The following is an 8,551-nucleotide window of genomic DNA, read 5'->3' as shown; positions in this document are numbered from 1 at the left end:
CAGAGCAGGCTGGAGCCTGGCTCCACACACAGGGCAGCGCAAGTCAGGCACTGAATGAATGACATTTTGCTCTGTTGTGAGTCCAGAGGAGCTCCAGTGCAGTCAGAGTTGGTTTGGATTTGCATGGGCAGTGCAGAGCCATGAGTCTTGGATTCACCCCAGACTCCTCTGGGTTCCTAGTGGATGGGAAAGGCTCCCCACGTCCGTACCCACACTAATCCCCTTTACTCCTGGAGGTGTCCCTCCAGCCCCCACTGTACCAGAAGCCACCCAGAGATAACTTTTCTATAGCACATTTCCATTTGTCCTGAGCTGCCAGCCAATACATATTTCCTTTTCCTGTGGGGGCAATGAATAGCCATTGTATTTGCATTGGACTATTAATCTGCCTGAATTTGGTCGAGATTCTTAAATGAATATTCATGGGAATTAATGTCATTTAATTCCTATTGCTTCCTGAATATAATTACGTGCCGTACGTGAATTGGCAAAAGCCACAAGACATCCAATCTTCTTGAAAGTCTATGACCAATTAAACACCACGAGCTGGACACTCGTGCAGTTCTGAAGATGCACAAAGCACTGCCAAGATGCAGCTTGACTTCAGGAGAGGAAACCAATAAAAGAGGGAAGATGTACACTGTAGGAAGCAAACACCACCTTGAGGGATGGAAAATATGATTAATAAGGTATTTTAATACAAGCTCTTCCCCAGGTATTTGTCTACATGTAGGGACTACATTAAACATTCATATTATTTTGAAAAAAGCTTTATTTCTTCCGCTTTCTCACCCACAGAAAAACGCCTTTCAGGGCCTCCCATCCTGGCCTCTTCTGAGAGACAGCATCTTCTTGGAAGACCTTCAGCACATCCTACAAATAAGAAGTGCCCAAGTGCAATCCTTCTTCTCCCAGCAGCCTGCCTGCCAAAGCTCATGCTGTTCCCTGAATAATAAAGCATAATCAGCTCTGTATTAAAGCAAAACCCGTCCCCAGCATCAGTGCTACCAACCCCTGTCGTAACATAACAAGGACTCTTCCCAAAATATTTGGGCTTGCCCTGTCACAGTGAGAGGCGTTCAAGTTCAGCACTCTGTCAACAATGCCAGGTGTCTCCTGAACCTCCGGAGCCCGAGCCAAGAGAGAGAGCTCAGAAGCACAGGAATAATCATTATTCACATTACTAAAATGTAACGGAATGTTTAAACAGATAACGTAACACAATCCCTCACAGCAGAAAAAAAAAATAAAAATACTGTTTATTATTTATCCCTGTCAGATAGAAAATGAACTCAATCTCCTGGAAAGCAAAAGCAAGGCTCCTTTTTTTTTTTTTTTTTCCCTTCTTTCTGCAACTGACAGCCATGAAAAAAATATTCTATTGTGGCAGCTGCACCCCTTCAAAGGGGCTGATGTTCGCTGTGGTTCTTGATAAACCAACTGGCAAATTTTGGGGGTGAAAAAGAAGTGACTTGAAGCCAAACACATCTAAGAAAAAAAAGCCTTGTGAAATCAAAAATCCAAGAACAATTTCATGTTGAGTCAATCTGAAGATTTCATTTCAATTTTGATTTTTTTGGGGGAATAAGAAAAAAGACACACACCCCCTTGCTTGAAAATAAAATTAAAGGACATTTTGAACACAAAGTAGTTTCAAAATGAAAAATCAAAGTGTTTCATGTCAGAAGTGTCAAAACTAACAGCTTCAGCATTTGTCAGAGCTTTTTTGAGTTTTTATAAATGACAAGTTTGGCATGTGTGCACAGACCGTTTTGGTGCTGCTGAATCTGCATTTTTGCATGCAAAAAAAATTGGTTGGGTGAAATTTTCTGCGGAGAAACCGTTTGCCATTCCCTTTGTGTGGAGACCAGCAGCACTCTCCCCCATGGCTGTGCTGTGCAGGAGCCTCACTGACACCTCCAGCTCCTCTTTGGCTTATTAATATTTTACCCTTCAGTTTGCAGGACTCCACAGGCCTGGTCTTTTCCAGAACCAGATCCCTGGTTAGCAGGAGGAGGTACAAAGGTCAGGAGAGACCGACTGTGCATCTCCAGCTTGATGTGCTGCTGTGTGACAGGCGGCCACAGACCTATCCTAAGGTGACATTAGGTAATTTATTAGCTTGGTTCATTACTGCTAAGCTCCCTTGCATCGGCTCACCGCCTTCCCAAAGTGAGGGTTTTCCAAAAATGTTTTATCCCAAAAAAGTTGGGAGAGGTTGCAGTCGGGTTTACACCTTATGTGGCAGGAGAGCAGGGGTGGAAAGTGAGGTATGCAGCACCTGAATTAAGAAATTTAATTTAAAATCCTAAATTACATAAAAATCTTAAGTTACATAAATGCTATTGCTATAAAAATGTACTACCAAGCATTTACAATATTAGCAACTGAATATATTCTTGCTAGGAAAGCAGCAGGCACCAGGATTTTGCAGGTCTGCTTCCAGCCTAGCTGACTTTGCTGCAGGTTTGGGACAGTGCCTAGTCCCCTGGGAAGGCAGCAAATAAGATCTTCTGCAGATAGCAGACACCTACCTGCCTTTTGCTACCCAATTTCTGTAACACTTTCTACATCTCTCCGATGACAGCAACACTTCTTGCTGTATCTTGACAACTTCTAATTAACCCAATCTCAGCATCTCTGAAGCTTTCAGAGAAAACCAGCATACTTCTCTAGAGCAAGAGACCAAATCCAAGACACCATCTCCTCCTCTGACCTCCAGCACAGCCTTTACTCCAGAGGGGATACAAACCCCAGGTCATGTGTAGTGTAACTGCTAAAATCCAGATCAGCTCCTTCCCTGCCTTCCTGGAAGGCAGCATTGGAAGCCAGCAGAGATGGAAACAGATTTCTAACATCTTGTTGGCATTTCTGGGTCTGCTTAAACTCCTGCTCCAGGAGCACATGCAGAAATGCCCACGAGGAGATGCCACACTTTCAGCTTCCAGTGGAACAAGCAGTCTCATCTCAGGGAATTGGTCTCCTCACTCCCTGCCCTGCTCTCCCCACAAGTTCAGCACTGCCTGTGAAGGAGATGCAGTAATTGCAGCTTTCCCTGTGAAGGGTTTTCTGTTGATGCTGTCTCCAAAGTGTTCTGTGCTGAAGTATTATTTCATCTTAAGTTTTTCCACTATTATGACTATTTTTTAATCCAAAAGTCCAACATCAACAAAGATTAAAGCTTTTAGGCCAGTTACATATCTATGAAAACAACAGTCTCCTGTGTCTTGGGAGATAAACACTAGCAGATGCTCTTGTAAACACCAGAAAGGGGAGAGAAGGGGGGGAGAAAGAGAGTGGCAAGGAGGAGGAAAGGGCTGAGAATAAGTTAGAAACAGCAGAGCAGGAAACCAAGGAAAGTAAATCCCTGCTGTTTCTGACTCTGTGGCAGTGAAGAGGTTAAACCCCAGGACACTGCCATCTCTAGACAGAACTAGTTGTTATTGCAGTGATAAAACCCCGGGTTGTGTTTTCCTTGTCCATTTTGACCCGTATCTGACGTTAGCATTGCAAATGATGTCTGTTGCCATTCAACTACTCAGAGTGAGCGGACAGAAACAAGACAGAGAGCTTAGCAAAGACGATACTAATGGAAGGGGTGGGGAAAAGTCTGATTTACATGTAATTAATTATTATTTATGTAAAAACCATATCGTTGTGGTGGTTCTTGACATCATTTAAAGCCTCTTTTCAAAAGAGGAGTCTCCCCTGTTAGCACACTAATCTTTTCTGTGCTGCCAATATGAACTGTGACAACTGATGGCAGCCAGGCTGGCCCATCACCACCACTTGCAGGGTTCTCATCAACTGCCCAAAAGAGAGAAAGACAAGAATCCTGCCTCCTTCTGAACAGGTGACTTTGCTTTATCAGGGCCATGGAATGCTAGTGAATGGTTTGGTGGGAAATCATCTGACCTGAGGCCAACACCATGCAGAAAAAGACAGAGTTATGCATTGCTATTGTGAAGAAGTTTCAGATTAAATAAATGTATTTTCTTCTGAACTTGTAAAATGATTAACTTATTTATTTGATTTCAGTATCTAATCACAAAATAATTACCTAACCCAGCCCCAAGGTATCTTGGCAATGTTGTTCGAGACACACTCCAGAACAGACAAAAGCTCCCGCGGGAAGACATCAATCATCTTCCCATACAAATGAAACTGGTCCACAAAAATGAACGGCACGGCTCCACCCCAGCTCTTTCAAAATTCGGCTGTCTCAGCCAGAGCTCCAGTCCAGCTCCCAGACACATCCCTGCCCACTGGTTTGCACAGGAGCTAGGTCAAACCTCAAGTGCATGGATTACATATGGCAGCATGACCCAATTTATTCAGGCTCTGCTGGACAAAATCTATACAGTGGGAAGTTTATTGACAGTGTCTCACTGGTTCTCTCTAATTTGCCACAGAGGCTGCTGGGCAGGAAACTCAGTTAACCTCAGTCGTGGTAGGGACAGATTAAAAGGAGCTGGACTCAAAAACAGAGTCCAAGAAATTTTCTTTATTAAGAAATTTATTTCTTAATAAAGAAAAAAACTCACAGCACAAATTGGAGCAGTTGGATGGGGTGAGAACTTTGGCTGGAGCCTGGGGGAGGAGGCTGGAGCGGATGGGATGGACAGGGCTCATTGGAGGGAGGGATGTCACCTGCACTCATGTCCCACTCACACATTGCACTCTGCACAGCCCACACATCCCAGCACAACCCCCCACCCTCCCTCTCCCCCACACCGACCTCCAGAGCATTTCTGCAGGCAGCACTGCCTCTGCCCATGCTGTCAGCTCTCAGGGGACACACAGTGACACTGGTGGCTGCTGAGACCTGAGCCCTGTGCTCAGGTTCATGAGGACACACAGGGCAATCCAGGTTTGCCTGCCATGGGCCAGGTGTACCAAACCAGAAGCACTGCAGGCAGAAACCTGCCTGAAGGTTCCCACCTACCCGTCTGCTTTTAGACAACAGCACAACACATCGTGTTCTCCCATTGTCTCCTCCTTGTCAACTGCTGTGAGCACCAAAGCATAGCTAATCCCACCTAAAAAAGGGTGGAAATCTCCCCATAAATATATATTTTTATCCCAAGTAAAGTGAATAATTTCCAAACAGCACAAAGCAGTATTTCCTTCAATCCTTGCACTTTCCTGCTGTGGTAGGATTTTCATCCCGGGTGAAATGGCTTGTCCAGCCTTGCCCAGTTTGTGAATGGGCTCAGATACCAGACAGGCACTTGATATCCCAGTTGGAAGAAAGAAAAAAATATTGCCCTAACAGAGAACCATCTTCCCCATTGCATTTGTTTTGTAAAAAGCAGCAAAAGACACTGTCATCAGCTTGAGACCAAGCAAACTCAGCTCATGCAGAGCATGCTTGGCATGAGGAAATGTTTTTGTTTCTCGAAGCAGGCTCTGGGAAGGTCAGCTTGTCTTGTCTGCCCCTCTATTTCAGGCTTTAAATGTTTTTTATTTTGTTTTTGCAATATTTTTGCCTATGTCATCACAAAAACATTCAATTTTTCTTGTTTTATATTTGTTTATTGTTTGTTTTTTTTAAAGTCACCTTTACCATAGGGACAAGTCGGCCAATATCTGTGTATTCCAACCTTCAAACTCATAAAACTGAATGAGGTCAGTGCAAGGACTGCTTTTGCTCATGAAATTAGCACAATCACAGGGCAAAATTGTTTTCAGAGCTACTGAAAACTCTTTATCGGGTCAGTCTAGATACCAGATGTTTTCCTATAAATTCTTAGCTCTTTCTCATTCACAGCTGCTCTCTGCCATCCTTGCACATCAAACATCTGCAGAGTCAAGTCAGTGTTTTGAATCTCAGAAAAAAATCAGGCTTTCAGGAGGGTTATTTTTTTCTGCCATGGGTTTTTTTCAGAGGAAAGTTATTGTTTTAATGGGAAACCTCACACCCAAGAACCTTGTGGCTGTTTGTTCCTACCCAGGATAATTCTCTGGTCAACACATTACAGCTTCCACCCCGATACTGTCAGAGTCAGAGGCACATTTCCTTCAACCCTCTGACTTGGTTAATCCCAGCAAGTAATTTGTTTATGAAGTTCAATTCTACAAAGCCCAACTTGGAAGCAGGTATTCATCCTCCCAGATACAAGCACTTCTGCTGTAATTTCTTTTAAAGTCAGAGCTGATCTTTATCTACAAAAGACCGGAGCAATAAGTATTTGGAGTGTTTAGAAAACACGTCTCTTTCACCACACCTGCAGCCTGGCTGCCAACTTTCATCCGTGCGGACTCTCCACAGCTCTGGGAGACTTTGGTGCAGTAAACAAAGTAGTTTTCTCTGGATTCCCATGTTCCAGGTACCTCTCCCAAACACTTCATGTGCTTATGCCCTAAAGGTCTTCACGCAGGTCCTATTTCCACAGCATTTCCAAGGGTTTGGTGGGAGTGGGAGTGATGGTAGTTGGGTTTTCTTCCACTTCTCCTCTAGATTGTCCTACTAATGACCTTACAAGAGATGCAGAAGAGCCTTCACTGTTGAACAAGAACAGAAACCATTCCAGGAGTTACTCCTAAGATGTTTTTCCCCACCCTTGATGTAAAAGACAAATGAAATCCCATCTTTTCAGGCTTCTACTGAAAAATTATTACAGCACCCAAATCTGCAGCTGTCTTCCAAGAGCTGCTTCTACCTGATGCAAGGTAATGCCCCATAAGCCTCTCCCTTGGCATCACTGGTGTTCATGTGGGTCATAGCAATGCCAGTGCCACTGAACAAACAAACTTCAAAGTAAAAAGGAATGCCAGAGCCAGGGAGACATGCCTGGGGGCGAGAGAACTGGGATAATAAACTCACAGCATCACCTTGGTGCCAACAACCCAGTACTTTTTGTGCCTCTCATTTATGCAGTTTGTTGGAATGGTTTCCTAAGCCACCATTTCATTTTGGAGATGAAAGGAACAGGCAAGGGTTAAATTGGAGCCGCCATCCCCCACCCCAGTCTATTCACTGCAGAAGGAAATCTGTCTCTCTCCCACCCCTCAGCATCCTGTCTCTGCTGCCTTGGAAAACACACAAATCCCTCACAGCTTCCTGAGGGGCAGAGACCTCAGCCTGCTCCCAGCCCTCCTCCGCCCCAGTGCGCCCTGCAGCGTCCTGGTTTTCCCATGGCAGAGCACCCTTCCTGGAGGGCTCCAGCCACAGCAGCTTCTTCCCTCCACCTGGCCTGGCCACAGGAGCTGCTCTAGCAGCAACATCTCTGTCTCCTGGGTTTTATCTCAGCAGCTGCTCAAACTTGGCCTTGGGTACAGCAGGTATCCCACAGCTACCCCAGCTTTTCCATCACTAGGGGCTGAATAATTCCTAAGTGACTTCTTTTCCCCCTTGTCCCCCTTTACCGGGTATTCCCCACTGCTCATTTTCTTTTTTTCCCTCTACAGTTGATGGGGACAGCCAAAAGGAACTTCAAACTTCTCCCTCAAGATCATGCCATCCTCACCCACTGTATTGCCCACTGGGTGCCCAAGAGTTTTCCCATCCCTGTGACTCGAGGAGCCAAGCCATGCTCAGAGCAATCTGAAGGTTGGGAACCCACAGACAAGTTCTGGTGTTAAACCAAGTCATACAAGCCTGACAAAGCCCCCCAGAGGTCACACAGGGGTCACTGCTTTCCCTGCAGGGCCCTGGGCTGTTGCTGAGCACATTCGGTTTTTCTGCATGGAAAGGTTGGCTCCAGAGCCTCGAGTCCTCACCAACAGTCAGAAAATGGACCAGTTCAGTTTCCCCTTCAGATGCAGGGGGTGGGTGCCAGGAGGAGGAGCCAGCCCTAGGCACCTGAGGAGGCTCAGCATCACCTGGAGCACCCAAAGATAACCCACCCACTACAACCACAGAGCCCAGCACAGCTGGGAGGTGCTCAGTACCCCCACAGCAGCCTCACCTCGGAGCTGTGTTCATGTCAGTAAGTGCAGTTTGAAGCATGGAATGGCTCTGCTGCCTTCAGTCCAGAGCTGGAGAAGGTTGGTGAGAGCTCCAGGGCTGGATGTCACAGAGACATGCCCTGAGAATGCTTCCAAAGGGCAGGTACTGCACACTCTGCATCCTCATGGGGAATCTGTGCAACCTAAGTAGGGCACTGTGAATTCACACCCTGGCTCTCTGTGCTGGAACTTGTCCGTGGAGATGAGCCCCACATGGCTTCTTCCAACACTCCTGGTCCTAGGGAGAACTACAGCACTGCCAAATCTAAACATTAAAATCATGAGTCATAGTTTCCGAAAATTATCCCAGTGGTATTTAAAAAACAAAACCAACAAAACAAAACAAACAAAAAAAAATGTTAATGAATTCTATTTTTCATCTCTCAGATGACACCCAGAAGTTTCTCCATAGTTCTCAGTGCTAAAAACTCAAGGGAAAACAAACATATGACAGAAAGCAGGAGTAGAGATTTTCATGCATTCTCATGATTCCAGAAGCTGGAGTTTTAAAGAAAAAGAAATAAACAACAAAAGGCTTATGTTATAAAGATTATAATTTGGCTAGCAGCAGAAGTAAAACCTCATGGTTTATGTGACAAAC

The 8,551-nt window shown here is 45.2% G+C and overlaps 1 long non-coding RNA gene across 3 annotated transcripts; it reads right to left on the bottom strand.

The window, feature by feature from the left end:
* Positions 1–754: 754 nt before the first annotated feature.
* On the bottom strand, positions 755–8,273 carry LOC111934960 (uncharacterized). 3 transcript variants are annotated; one of them, XR_002867531.2, is made up of 4 exons: positions 7,911–8,111; positions 6,228–6,504; positions 1,951–2,094; positions 755–945 (listed from the first exon to the last, which is right to left on the bottom strand). It is a non-coding gene; the product is annotated as an uncharacterized LOC111934960 (long non-coding RNA). The 3 variants fall into 3 exon arrangements; XR_002867532.2 differs by lacking the exon at positions 1,951–2,094 and having other exon boundaries at positions 7,911–8,210; XR_002867530.2 differs by lacking the exons at positions 755–945; positions 1,951–2,094 and having other exon boundaries at positions 5,669–6,504; positions 7,911–8,273.
* Between the last annotated feature and the right edge of the window lie 278 nt (positions 8,274–8,551).

The sequence above is a fragment of the Cyanistes caeruleus genome, chromosome 11, assembly GCF_971803275.1.
Source record: "Cyanistes caeruleus chromosome 11, bCyaCae1.hap1.1, whole genome shotgun sequence".
Classification (NCBI taxonomy): Eukaryota; Metazoa; Chordata; class Aves; order Passeriformes; family Paridae; genus Cyanistes; species Cyanistes caeruleus.
This window is presented reverse-complemented; position numbering and strand designations above follow the sequence as displayed.